Here is a 15,204-nt window from a genome sequence, read left to right as displayed (position 1 = left end):
TTTAAATTTTTTTTTGAAATAATATGGCACCACAACAAACCTGCCAAGAGAGGGCCGCCCACAAAAACTCACAGACAAAGCAAGGAGGGCATTAATTAGAGAGGCAACAAAGAGACCAAAGATAACCCTGAAGGAGCTGCAACCCAACACCTCTCATCACCCCAAGAACACCATGTTTTTCATCTGCAGTGACTGGGAAACTGGTCAGAATTGAATGAATGATGGTTGGCGCTAAATACGAGGAAATCCTTGAGGGAATCCTATTTTAGTCTTCCAGATATTTGAGACTTGGACGGAGGTTCACCTTCAAGCAGGACAATGATCCTAAGCATACTGCTAAAGCAACACTTGATTGGTTTAAGGGAAAACATTTAAATGTCTTGGAATGTCATAGTCAAAGCCCAGACTTAAATCCAATTGAGAATATGTGGTATGATTTAAAGATAGCTGTACAGCAGTGGAACCCATCCAACTTGAAGGAGCTGTAGCAGTTTTGCCTTGAATAATGGGAACAAATCCCAGTGGCTAGATACAGTATGTGCCAAGCTTATAGAGACATACCCCTGGCTCTACAAAGTATTGACTTTGGGGGGGGGGGGGGGGGGGGGGGGGGGGGTGAATAGTTATGCACGCTCAAGTTTTCAGTATTTTTGCATCTTCAAAGCGGTAGGCATGTTGTGTAAATCAAATTATACAAACCCCCCCAAAATCCATTTTAATTCCAGGTTGTAAGGCAACAAAATAGGAAAAATGCCAAGGGGGTGAATACTTTCGCAAGCCACTATATACTGTTATGTTGCTTATTTAGTGAATTGTACTGATTGTCATTCAGAATTGAGTCCTCAGAATGGATTAATTACAGCTCTTTTCTCCTCAAAACAATTTGACACGTAACTATTGGTAGGGCCAATTTCAGTGCTGTTTATGTCAAAACTGATCTGTTCTTTCGGGGTCGTATTGCCTAGAAACCAAACAGAAGAAAACCAACCGAAATGTGATGGATTACCTGTACTTACCTGTAATTTTCATTGCAAAAGTTTTTTCATTGCACAAAGGTTTGCTACGGTGTGCACTAATGAATATGACTGTGGTGACTTGTGGGCATGCTGTCATGATGTGAATGCAATCTGTTCAAGCCAGAAAATAAACAACATCCCTTTTCTAGTATTGTCATTTGTATGCTCTTGCCATACAATCTCAATAATTCTGCCTGTTTCTAAGGACTGTCAAATGCAATATTCTATGGAGGATCTATGCTTCCGTGTCTCTATGTAGGAATAATGCTCCATCTGATAGGCAGCTTTGTTACGGCCTGTATATTACGGTCTGTATATTCTCATTCGATTTCCTCTCCCTGAAAAGACTAAAAGAGCCAGAGATAATAGATAATGCATCCCGCAGTCCCTTGTTGCACCATTTGTTTTTCAAAGGCTGTTTCTCAGCTGTCGGTCCCTAGGATCGATTGAGGAAATGTGTGGTTTGCAGCTGTGACAGAAGTGAACATGTTTGGAAAACGTGTAGGTTAGCAGGTTGTACGTGTTGTAGCCACTGCACAGTAGTGTGCAGTGTTGTTAACGAAACAGGGTGCATTCCTTTCAGGTGTGTGTGTGTGTGTGTGTGTGTGTGTGTGTGTGTGTGTGTGTGTGTGTGTGTGTGTGTGTGTGTGTGTGTGTGTGTGTGTGTGTGTGTGAGAAAGATTAAATGCGCTTGTGTGTGTGCCTGTGTGTGTGACTGTATATTTGTTTGTGTAGGTGTGTGCACATGCATTTGTGTGCCTGTGTTTTTGTGTGTATGTGCATGTGTGTGCGTCAAAACCTTTGTCTACAGATATCTGTTCTCACTTGAAACAATCAGAGAAAATTGGAGGTCACTTTGTCTTGGGCGGCACGCTGGCCAAGGATGACACCCAGTGAACTGTCATTACCTAACGTTGCTTCCAATCAGTCTCTCTGTGTTGCCTGCCTGTGACACATGGGCACCCATCTTTCCTTCTTATTCTCCATTCTTTCTTCAGAGCTAAAGGGCAACATTTTTGTCATGCAAAAAAGTACTTTAATAACGTGCATGTAGAGGAGATCCTTATTTGTAAACAGCATGATGTGTGGCATACAATCACGAGTCGGAGTATTCTGAATTTGCCTTAAAAGAATGCTCCATTTCAAATGTTACGGTGAGTGTCGTCAGAGCTCATTGCAATTTGCTTTCACGAATGTCACCCCGAGACTAAAACAAGGTTTCCTGTCCACTATAACAACTACATTTGAGCTTATGCGAAGGTAAATATATATTTTTCATTGATGATATGAACCCAACCTCACCCTTACAGAATAAGTAAAAGTATTGTGTAAGAAGTTTGGAAGTATACAGTTGTAATAACTGAGTAAGGCTCAAATGGAAATTGCATACAGTACTGAATATTCAAGTAAACTATAAAAAATATAACCATTATGCCAACAGTCCATTTGTCAATTGCTTACACTTGTAGCGTACTAGTTAAGTGTTATGTAAAGATAAGACTCAAGACTGTCCAAGTTCAAGTTGCGGTTCCATTGTGCCAAAAATGGATTAGTCATTTTCTATGAGATTGCAACAACTACCAGTGAATAAAATCCTTGTCGATAAAAACATAACAATTCAATTCGCACCCCGGAGTCAGCACATATTTTAGTCCTGATGTGTTTGTGATGAGAAATAGCACATGTGGATCAGATCTATGACATTTTAGACTTGTTTCAATGCTAATGACAGATCTGCAACCTACCTTTCTATGTGAATTTGTTTAGTATCCTAAAAAGTTACATTTTGCAGCTTTAAAGCAAGTGACCTTGACGACAGATGGGCGATTACATTTTTCTTTCTCCCCGTCCCTCTCTCCCTCACTACACAGAGCAATTAGTAGAAAGACTAAAGCGTGCTTCAGGGAGATATCACTATGCATAATACATAGGCCAGGTGCAGTGTGTTTCCTCATCCATCCAGTCCAGCTTAAAACCTGTCTATCATTCCCAATTCAGTGGTGACCAATATGGCGACTTCACGGGTTCAGAGAATCAAAGGTGTTTGAGCTTTATGGCAACTAACTGTTGGATGGATGGAAAACTCAAGTAGGAATCATTAGCTTATGGTGACCCCTAACCATTTCTCTGTGACCGGCCCGGGTTGAACCCGGGTAATGCACCACAAGACTGTGTTAGCCCACTGAGCTAAAGCCTAGTTATTACAGAACCACCTCCATTACAGCTCCACTAGAACACAGGTTGAGGGATGATCCACTATTAAAACAATTCACACTTGTGTCTGTGCAGTAATTGGACATGCGTTATGAGGACAGCTAATCCTGTTAATCTCCATTTGTAGTTCCATATTGCTTGTAATGCTAGCTCTGTGTTAGTGAGAGATGGATTGTTGTGGTTTTGCCAAATGGGAAAGGACAGCTCCTCCGCATAGTTAAATGAGGATTTATGAACTAATGAGATTAAGAGGGAAATTGGTAATGTTATAGAGATGCACTATGCAGAAATTGCTCCACCATTTCCTGGTTGCTAAAATTCTAATAGTTTGGCTAATTTCAATTTATGTGACAAAAAAGCAAGTAGAATAGTGTAGAGAATCATTGTAACATCTAAACCGGTTTGAAATATATTTTCCATAACCAACAATATTGTATTTTCCGCTGTTTGAAGCTAGTGTACAAACCAGAAAGTAAAAGACACAAAAACAAAACTTAAGAATGGGAAGCATAGAAATAGCACATGTGGATCAGATCTATGACATTTTAGACTTGTTTCAATGATAATGACAGATCTGTAACCTACCTTTCTATGTGAATTTGTTTGGTATCCTAAAAAGTAACATTTTGCAGCTTTAAAGCAAGAGAGAAAAGAGAAATTGAGAGAAATTGTGAAATTGTGAAAAGAAATTGTGATCTGTGATAAAGTTTTGTTCATTGTCTCAGTGGAAGTATATGAGAACAGTGGTAACCCACTGTTGTCAAGACACATGCTTACACCCTCCTGTCAGACTCACAACTAACTCAGACGTTAGTGCCTTCTAACTCTACCATCTCCTCACCCTCTTGACCAGATGCCATATAAAAACAAGTCACATCTATAGTGTTTGGAATGACAGAAGTAGCCTTTACATCCGCTCCTGGCCTTCCTCTTCCACCATCTCCTCACCCGCCTAACCCTCTCGACCAGCCATCATATAAACACCATAGAGTGAAGTGACAGGGCGGCCGCCTGCTTCTCTCTGATACCCGACCTCAATTTGCACCCCGGCTGAGCTTTAATGGGAGTCAACAGGTTCAAACCCTGGGAAGTAATTAGCTTCCTTTAGACTCTCTCTTCTTTTCTCTCTTTTCTTTTTTTATCAGAGTCCGAGCCAGGAATGAAGAGAGAGAAATGAAGCGTAATTGCTTTTAAGTGTGAATAATTCTGAACACAATGGCCCAATGACCTTTCAGTTTGAACGCATTAACACAAACCAAACTTTGAGGGGCGTCAGATCCCAGAATGCATTATTCTATAAACAGGAAGAGCGAGGGGACAGCTTTTGTTGGAACTTCACACATGTACCACACAGGTTAAAAAAAATACCCACTGGGCACACACTGGTTGAATCAACGTTGTTTCCACATTTTTTTCAATGAATTTACGTTGAACCAAAGTGAAATAGACATTGAATTGATGTCTGTGCCCAGTGGATAGACTTTATGGTCATAAAAAGGCTGAACGCTATCAGACACACATAATCATGGCCAATGACACCCACTTCAGAGCACTTTAATGCAGCAGAGAAGCAGGTTCAACAGCATGTTCATCCTGTCCAGAATCTCCACTGAGAGGTTTAGACGGTCATTCTAACCCATAGCTGTGAGACTTTTTAATGCGTGCAATGATTCATTGATGTACGATGCCTTTTTTGGCAGGACTTTGTTGTTGCTTGTTTCCCCAGTAGGATAGACAACAGCATGGCTCACCTTTTTAAATTGGTCTCTATCTTCTATGGCTAAGATGCATGAACCTTCATATGTTCATGTTAATCATGTGTTTGTGATTGATAGTTATGTTGTCCCTGTAATTTATTGGTGATGCTGAGTGATCAAATAATTTCCCAACTTGGGATCAATAAAGTACTATTGTACTTTACACTCTTACTAGGTGTCTGTGAATTTGCGATGTACAAACTTCACATTTATTAAAACCTCTACAAGATCGGTGGGTCCCCCGCGGGACAGTTGAGCTAACAGAGGCTAATGTGATTAGCATGGGGTTGTAAGTAACAAGAACATTTCCCAGGACATAGACAAATCTGATATTGGCAGAAATCTTAAATTCTTGTTAACTGCACTGTCCAATTTACAGTAGCTATTGTGGTGAAGTAATACCATGATATTGTTTGAGGAGAGTGCACAGTTATGAACTTGAAAGTGTATTAATAAACCATTTAGGCACAACTGGGCAGTCTTGATACAACATTTTGAACATATGGTTCATTTGATCAGTCTAACACTTTGCACATACACAAAAAAAAATCTAAATCTAAAATCTGAAAAAATCTAAATTGCTCATGGGCTGGAATAATACATTATGGCCATTCTCTTGCATTTCAAAGATGATTGGATCTAAAATCCACGATGGCGTGGCAGTCAGACGTCTTTGACTTGTCTTGTCTTATCCCATCCCGGGTATATATATTTTTTATTCGTATATATTTCCTATATATTTTTTACATTTTTAAGCTCAATTGCAACATACTCTCCTGCAACCAATGTGGTATGGATCTGCTATTTTTTATACTTTAGAACCGGAACCCCCAACAGAAGCTAGCCAGCTAACTAGCAAGTAGTCAGTTAGCCACTGCTAGGGGTCATCACAGTTAACTCGGACATCAGCCAGCCTCAGCCCGGTCAATTCCTGCCAGTCTGCACAGCGCGATATCAACCCAGAGCATATCGAACTGCTTTTTCTCTAACACATCTCCGGATTCCTACCTCAAGCTCTGAACCTTTACACCGGATCATCGCAGCTAGCTTGAGTGGCTAATGCTTTTTCTCTAACACATCTCCAGATTCCTACCTCAAGCTCTGAACCTTTACACCGGATCATCGCAGCTAGCTTGAGTGGCTACTCCTGGCAAATGTCTCTGTAACCGAAGCATGCACCTGTTAGCCTGGAGCTAGCCTGGAGCTAGGCCCATCTCACGGCTACCCGAAGAGATCCATCAGACAATTCCTGGGCTTCAATACCTCTTTTGTCAATTGGCCTGAACCCTTTGCAGCCGACACGGAGCACCGCCGATCCATCACGACTCGTCTGCCGACGTAACCGTTCGAGGGGGTTTCAACAGGCTCTCCCGCTACAACATCCCCCTGAGGCACATCTGCTAGCTGTCTGAATCGCCGTGTCTCCAGCTCGCCTAGCTACTCACTGGACCCTATGATTACTTGGCTACACATTCCTCTCCCTAATGGCAATATGCCTTGTCTATTGCTGTTTTGGTTAGTGATTATTGTCTTGTTTCACTGTCGAGCCTCCAGCCCAGCTCAATATGCCTTAGCTATCCCTTTTGTTCTACCCCCCTCACCTGTCTTAAATGGTGACTCTAGAGACAAAACCTCTCTCATCGTCACTCAAAGCCTAGGTTTACCTTCACGGTACTCACATCCTACCATACCCTTGTCTGCACATTATGCTTTGAATCTATTCTTTTGCGCCCAGAAATCTGCTCCTTTTACACTCTGTTCCAAACGCACTAGACGACCAGTTCTTATAGCCTTCAGCCCTACCCTTATCCTACTCCTCATCTGTTCCTCTGGTGATGTAGAGGTTAACCCAGGTCCTGCAGCACCCAGTATTACTCCCATTCACCAGGCGCTCTCATTTGTTGACTTTTGTAACTGTAAAAGCCTTGGATTCATGCATGTTAACATTAAAAGCCTCCTCACTAAGTTTGTTTTACTTACTGCTTTAGCACACTCCACCAACCACAATGTCCTAGCCGTGTCTGAATTCTAGTTTAGGAAGGACACAAAAAAAAAAATTCCATCCCTAACTATAACATTGTCCGACAAGATAGAACTGCCAAAGGGGGCGGAGTTGCAATCTACTGCAGAGATAGCCTGCAGAGTTCTGTCATATTATCCAGGTCTCTGTCCAAAAAATTTGAGCTTCTACTTTTAAAAATCCACCTCTCCAGAAAAACGTCTCTCACCGTTGCCGCTTGCTATAGACCCCCCTCAGTCCCCAGCTGTGCCCTGGACACCATATGTGAATTGATCGTCCCCATCTATCTTCAGAGTTCGCATTATTAGGTGACCTAAACTGGGACATGCTTAACAGCCCGGCTCTCCTACAATCTAAGCTAGATGACCTCAATCTCACACAAATTATCAAGGAAACTACCAGGTACAACACTAAATCCGTAACCATGGGCACCCTCTTAGATATAATCCTGACCAACTTGCCCTCTAAATACACCTCTGCTGTCTTCAACCAGGATCTCAGCGATCACTGCCTCATTACCTTCTTGCGTAATTGGTCAAATGAGCACCCCTCATCACTGTCAAACACTCCCTCAAACACTTCAGCGAGCAGGCCTTTCTAATCAACCTGGCCCGGGTATACTGGAAGGATATTGACCTCACCCCGTCAAGAGAGGATGCCTGGTTGCTCTTCAAAAGTGCTTCCTCACCATCTTAAATAAGCACGCCCCATTTAAAAAAAATAGAACTAAAATCAGATGTAGCCCTTGGCTCACCCAAAACTTGATTGCCCTTGACCAGCACAAAAACATCCTGTGGCATTCTGTATTAGCATCGAATATCCCCCGCAATATGCAACTTTTCATGGAAGTCAGGAACCAATATACTGCGTCAGGAAAGTTAAGGCTAGCTTTTTCAAACAAAAATGTGTTTCCAGTAGCACTAATTCCAAAATGTTTTTGGACACTATAAAGTCCATGGAGAATAAGAGCACCTCCTCCCAGCTGCCCACTGCACTGAGGATAGGAAACACTGACACCACCGATAAATCTACGATAATCGAGAATTTCAAAAAGCATTTTTATATGGCTGGCCATGCTTTCCAACCCCAGCCAACATCTCAGCATCCCCTGCAGCAACAACAACTACAAATACCTAGGTGCCTAGACTATAAACTCTCCTTCCAGACTCAACTCAAACATCACCAATCCAAAATTAAATCTAGAATCGGCTTCCTATTTCGCAACAAAGCCTCCTTCACTCATGCTGCCCGTGTAAAACTGATTATCCTACCCAACCTTAACTTTGGCGATGTAATTTACAAAATAGCCTCCAACACTCTACTCAGCAAACTGGATGTAGTCTATTACAGTGCCATCTTTTTTGTCACCAAAGCCCCATATATTACACAACACTGCGACCTGTATGCTCTTGTTGGCTGGCCCTCACTACATATTCGTTGACAAACCCACTGGCTCCAGGTCATCTATAAGTCTTTGCTAGGTAAAGCCCTGCCTTATCTCAGCTCACTGGTCACCATAGCAACACCCACCAGCAGGTATATTTCACTGGTCATCCCCAAAGCCAACACTTCCTTTGGCCGCCTTTCCTTCCAGTTCTCTGCTGCCAATGACTAGAACATATTGCAAACATCACTGAAGCTGGAGTCTTATATCTCCCTCTCTAACTTTAAGCATCAGCTGTCAGAGCAGCTTACCGATCACAGTACCTGTACCTGTACACAGCCAATCTGTAAATAGCCCACCCAACTACCTCATCCCCATATTATTACTTACCCTTTTGCTCTTTGCACCCCAGTATCGCTACTTGCACATCATCATCTGCACATCTATCACTCTAGTGTTAATGCTAAATTGTAATTATTTCAACTCTATGGCCTATTCATTGGCTACCTCCCTACTCTTCTACATTTGCACACACTCTACGTATATTTTTCTATTGTGTTATTGACTGTACATTTGTTTGTGTAACTCTGTTGTTGTTTTTGTCGCACTGCTTTGCTTTATCTTGGCCAGGTCGCAGTTGTAAATGAGAACTTGTTCTCAACTGGCCTTTCTGGTTAAATAAAGGTGAAATAAAATGAAAATGTAAAAAAATGTGTTATATTCTCCTAGACTAATTTAACATGTCCACAACCTTCAAAGTGTTTCCTTTCAAATGGTATCAAGAATATACATATCCTTGCTTCAGGTCCTGAGCTATAGGCAGTTAGATTTGGGTATGTCATTTTAGGCGAACATTTTTTTTAAAAAGGGCCTGATCCTTTAAAATGGCCTGCATGCAAAAGTAAGAGAACTAGCTCAGAGTGCCACTTCTGTGCATTGCTATGCACACCGGCTCAATTTAGTTCTTAGTCAGAGCACGAAGTTAATTCCCAATTTAAGGTTTTCTTTGCGACACTGAGCAGCTTCATCACCTTTTTTTTTTTTGCAAGTCGACCAAGAGGGTGATGTTGCTTGAACAGACTGGATGTGCACGCTTGCCGAAAAACGCACCGACATTGGAATTTCACTTCTAGAACTGCCAACACTGTGGCAAAAAAACTATGACCATCTGAAGGACACCTTCACCTATATCACAGAGCACCCTACCATGGATGATGATACTGTGTCATGTGCAGATGTGTTCAAGGCAAAGCTGGAAGATTTAGATTTAAACAGTTACAGCGTATCATCAACAGGGCTGCTCGTGTCATGACCAGGCATTCACGGAGGGAACACATAAAGACAGAGGTTCTTCTACAAGAAAACTGGAATTGAACCATTGACGATCAGGATCCATTACAACACCCTAAAGATTGTTTTCACAGCTAAACTAACTGCCTGGATACATGTCAGACCGGGGGTGTACTAGAGCAGCAGTCAAAGCCTATGAACAAGGGACCCGCACATGCTGGCACAACCTTCTGCAGTTCTTTGGACCACTGCTCTGCAACAAGCTGAACTTCACCACACAACAGCTAGCTGGCATATCTGCCTTCAAACGAGCTGTACACAAATCCAGACTGATGTGATGTGAGTATGATTTTGTATGTATGCAGCTGCATGTGCGTGTGCTTCTGTGTATGTTGTGATTTCAGCTGTGCTGCTTTTGTGTGTACAGTATGCTGGTGAGTATGCTGTGTACGCTTCTGTGTATGGTTTTTAATTTAGACAACTTTTCTGTGACGTGTATGTTTTTATTGAACCCAGGACTTCCTGGAAAACAGTGGCAATTGTTCCTGGGTGGACTATCCCGGCTAAATAAATCAAATGAAATGAAAATAAGAATCGACACACAACAACAACCCCACCCACACACAGACAGATCATCCATTTCTCTCCAGTTTAACTCAGAAAGCCATATCTTTCCCACTGTAGTGGACAAGTGAACATGGCATGAAAGTTTGATTTATCCCAGTAATATCCGTCAGGTCAGTGGATCCTTGGCAAGGTCAGGCCTTAATAGAGGGGCTGGCTGGGGCTTTTTAATACTGTCTCGGTGAAAACGGCTGAAGGTCAGTATCACTCTCACTCAATCAGACAGACACAGCTGGGACTACTGTCCTTAAGACTAGGTATTGTACTTTTATAGGTACGGCACCATCTGTCTGGGATAGAAATGGTGGTAGTGCTTTATTTGACGTTATTTGTTTCCATCAGTATTTACCTGATCCAAGATTCACATCTGCTTTGAATAACAACTTCCCGTACGTTTTTTTCAAGTATGTAGTTAAAGGGTTAAATGGCACTTAAGAAGACATTTCCTTGTGAATTCGGGCCCTGGTATTTACTAAAGGCATTATGTGGTAATAATGGGTATTTTGTGGTACTTTGAAGTATCAAATATAACTGGTAACTATACCATATGGTGCCTGATGGTTGATTGATTTAATCAGAAATAAATATGGTCTATTTATATTTGACCAAATTCAATTTCTCCATAAATATCTGGTTAATTTAAAATCAAATAAAATTGTATTTGTCACATGCTTACTTACAAGCAGTCTATGACTTGGGTGACTGGAGTCTTTGACAATGTTTCGGGCCATCCTATGACATCACCTAGTATATAGGTCCTGGATGACAGGAAGCCTGGCCCCAGTGATGTACTGGACTACCTTCTGTTGCGTCTTATGGTCAGATACCCAGCAGTTGCCATACCAGGCGGTGATGCAATCGGTCAGGAAGCTCTCGATGGTGCAGCTGTAGAACATTTTGACAATCTGGGGACCCATGCCAAATCTTTTCAGTCTCCTGTCTTGGTGTGTTTGGACCATGATAGTTTGTTGGTGATGGGGACAGCAAGGAACTTTAAACTCTCAACCAGGTCAACTACAGCCCCATCCATGTTAATGGGGGCCTGTTCGGCCCGCCTTTTCCTGTAGTCCACGATCAGTACCTTTGTCATGCATTATATTGAGGGAGAGGTTGTTGTCCTGGCACCACACTGACAGGTCTCTGACCTCCTCCCTATAGACTGTCTCATCATTGTCAGTGATCAGGCCTACCACTGGTGTGTCGTCAGCAAACTTAATGATGGTGTTGGAGTCGTGCTTGACCATGCAGTTATGGGTTAACAGGGAGTACAGGAGGGGACTGAGCACGCAACTTAGTGTACCATACATAAAGTGCGTATGCATCCAATAGATCCAAGATAGATTAAGATGTAGTGGTCGTCTACCAGATTGTGTTATATATTTGAAAACATGTAAGACTTCTGGAAACATGTTAAAAATATATTTTAAGACAATCTTATACAGCTGTTAGAAAACCACTTAATCGTAATTGGATCTGTTATAACCATAATGTTTGTGTTGTGTTAAAGCTACAGGGCATAGACCCAGAATACTGTATTTATCTGCTAATATGTGTAGATACACACTGTATGCAAAAACGTTTTGACAAGCTTCTCATTACCATCAACATATTAGGATACCTGTATCCAATAGGAATCTGTGACAATATCCTTTCAGCAAATGTCTGTGTACTTGTTTATTTGTAGCATGAGTAATGTATGCTCTTATGGGGAATCAACACTAATAGATGACAAGTCTGTATGACGAAGAGACACGTTTATATTTAGATTTGAGTAATCTATTGTACTGTATGAGCAGAATCTCTCCCCTGTCGAGAAACAGTTTCTACGGGTATTTTTTTTCCTTGCTCGGGATTGTCTTGGAACATGTTACTTTGACCTGTTGGAGGTCAGTTTGACTCTACTCTATGTCCTTTGTCAAATCCTCTTACAAGTTTCAAACAAGCCATTAATATCAGGGCAATTCTTCTTCACATGATCACTTTCCGTGTTATTTTTACTTGCTCTTTAACATTTACCCAATCTATCACCATTTGCGATCTAATTGGGCATAAGACATGCTTTAACTCTTCATTTGAACCCTTCTTAATATACCAAGGTCATGTCTATTAGGCACCAAATTGAAAAAAAATACTGAAACAGTGAGGGACTTCCTGGACTTAATTATCCAATAAGAAATGTTTAATACATTTTTCTGTAATAAAAAAAAATATATATATATTTTATTGTGCTCCCTACTGAACACTACCCTGATATGTACTTACGTTGCTGGTCTGACAATTCATGTCAAACAACCCTGCAATGTCATGACACATATCAGCATGCCATCGAAGGGAAACACTTGGCTTCGTGGCAAGTCAACTATGGAGCCGTAACAATTCCAACAGTGGGAGGCCATTTGTCAACTAACTGAGGATGATTGTCATGTGTGGCAATGGCTTGTGTCAAGTGCCATTAATAATGATAATGATAGCGTTAGTGAGATTGTGCCCCACGTAGAAAGTTCCCCTGCCTACGGGTCATCACTAGTTATCACAGCCACAAATGGCTAAACCTCACCTATTTCTGCAATTCATCTTCTTAAAATCAGATTTGAACCCTAACCCTAACCTTAACCACACTGCTAACCTTATGCCTAACACTAACCTTAAGTAAATTTTTACTGCTGTGGTAAGTAGTGACAACCCTACCTAAGCGGTGACTTGTTCATTCAGAAAGGCACTAAATGTGACACTTCCTGTGTCCTCCCTGTGGCTTCCTGTAAGGACCTGCAGGACTCAGTTTAGCTAGAGTCTTTTACTCCCACTATTCTGTCTGTAAAGTGACTGCGGAATAACTGTGGAGGGTAAAGTATCTCTCCCATTTGGCTTCTTGGCAGGCTGCTCTTATTGGAATATGTATAATTAAGCCACGGAGAACAAACACACATTATTTAGCTGTCAGAGGATTGTTCCTTAAAAAAAGACTAGCAGGAAGACAGAGAGATGATTAACAGACAGACGAGTGTTCCAACATCCCTATCTCTCAGCCCTTCTCTCTTTCCCTCTCATTTTCTATCCCTCTCCCTCTTTCTCTCCTTCTCTCCCTTTCTCTCTACTTCGCACTCTCTATTCCTCTCCATTTCCTGTACCTCTCTCTCCCTTTCCCTTTCACTCTCTCTCCCTCATCTCTATCACACCACCCCTCTCTCTTTCCCTCTGTCTTTCTCTATCTCTCTCACCACACAAACGCTAGAACCACATAACGTTGTATTAGCATGTGACATTTAGCTGGTGACATTAGCTCACTTTTTTTCTCTCACAATAACACCTTTGTATGTAATGATTGCTCGCTATCCACGGGATACATCTCAGATACATTATCAGAGAGCAATAGTGCCAAATGTTCTCCTGCGACTGAGTGATAGGCTAAATGCTGTTTATTCTCCATAATACATTATTAACACTGGGGGGAAACATGTAGACATTTCTTTGTGTGGGGTAAACATAAAATGTGGTTAAATGCTAACGCTTAGCACTACAGGATGCCATATCAGACCTAAAATAGATAATGTCTTTGGCGATCGTGTTATGTGAGGAAGTACAGGACCGTGCTGGGCTTAAATCACTCCTCTTCCCCTACCTTTGATGTCTGAGATAGCATGGTTGTGTCTCAAATGCCACATTTTTCCCTCTATAGTGCAGTACTTTTGACCAGGGCCCAGGACCTACCAACAGGGCTCTGGTCAAAAGTAGTGAACTGAATAGGGAATTGGGTGCAATTTGGGAAGCAGCCCATGTCTGATTCTAGGGCCCCAGCTATATTTAGGCGGCTGTGCAGAGCTAATTGGCTGATGTCGAAGAGAAGATGTCTGCAGATCCATTGATGTGCTCTATGAAGGCAGATGTTTGATCATTATATATCTCTCCTTTTGGTGTGTAAGGGACTGGTAAACATTTAGGCAGTGTCCGAATACCAGTACCTGCCTTTTAAGTAGTAGGCTTTTTGATTGTACTGTATGCATTAAATGCCAGGATGTCGTACTCATTTCGGCTTTACATGTCGTAGAATTCACTGCGTGCTATTGAGAAAGAGACTTGGCTTTTCCGACCGATGCGTGTTTGACAACCGCTTATAATCAGCTGATAATCAGAGGAGCGGAGGCGTTATAGCAAAATGAACAAATGCTGGAAAGCAACGCAATTGCACATTAGATGAGGCCTTCTAAGTATGGGTGAGTCCAGTATGTGGATATTGTTGGTTACTGCATATCTTTCCACCCAACAGTGCATTCTAAAAAAAACTGTGTAGTATGATTAGACACATGATGTATTTTTAGTAAGTAGTAGACAAGACAGATTTTGGACATGACAATGACAGAAATATATCCCCCCCCCCCCCATACACATGTAGGCATGTTTTAGTTCAACACCTAAAAGGCATACGCCAGGGATCATCAACTAGATCCAGCTGCAGGGCGATTTTTTGCTGAGCGGATGGTCGAGGTGCCGGGACATAATTACAAATCATTTTTAAACTGCAAATATAATGTTAGACTAAAACAGAATTATTTCAAAGCTTGCTTACATTTGTATACAATCATTATTATGTATGTATGGGAATAATTGGGAAAAGATGTCTTACATTAAAATCACTTGGGGCTGATGCCCTGGTGATCTTACAGTCTTTTATGTCCAACAACCAAAAGGGGGGGCATCAGGGGGCCAAATGAATCCCCCCCGGCGGGCTCCACACACACAAACCCACACACACCTGACACACACACCCCTACACTCCTCCCACGTACCCACATACACACACACACACACACACACACACACACACACACACACACACACACACACACACACACATACCCACATTCCCAAGCACACTGTCCAGAGTTTAGCCGTTGTAAAATA

This window comes from Oncorhynchus clarkii, chromosome 7 (genome assembly GCF_045791955.1).
Source record: "Oncorhynchus clarkii lewisi isolate Uvic-CL-2024 chromosome 7, UVic_Ocla_1.0, whole genome shotgun sequence".
In the NCBI taxonomy this organism is placed as follows: Eukaryota; Metazoa; Chordata; class Actinopteri; order Salmoniformes; family Salmonidae; genus Oncorhynchus; species Oncorhynchus clarkii.
This window is presented reverse-complemented; position numbering follows the sequence as displayed.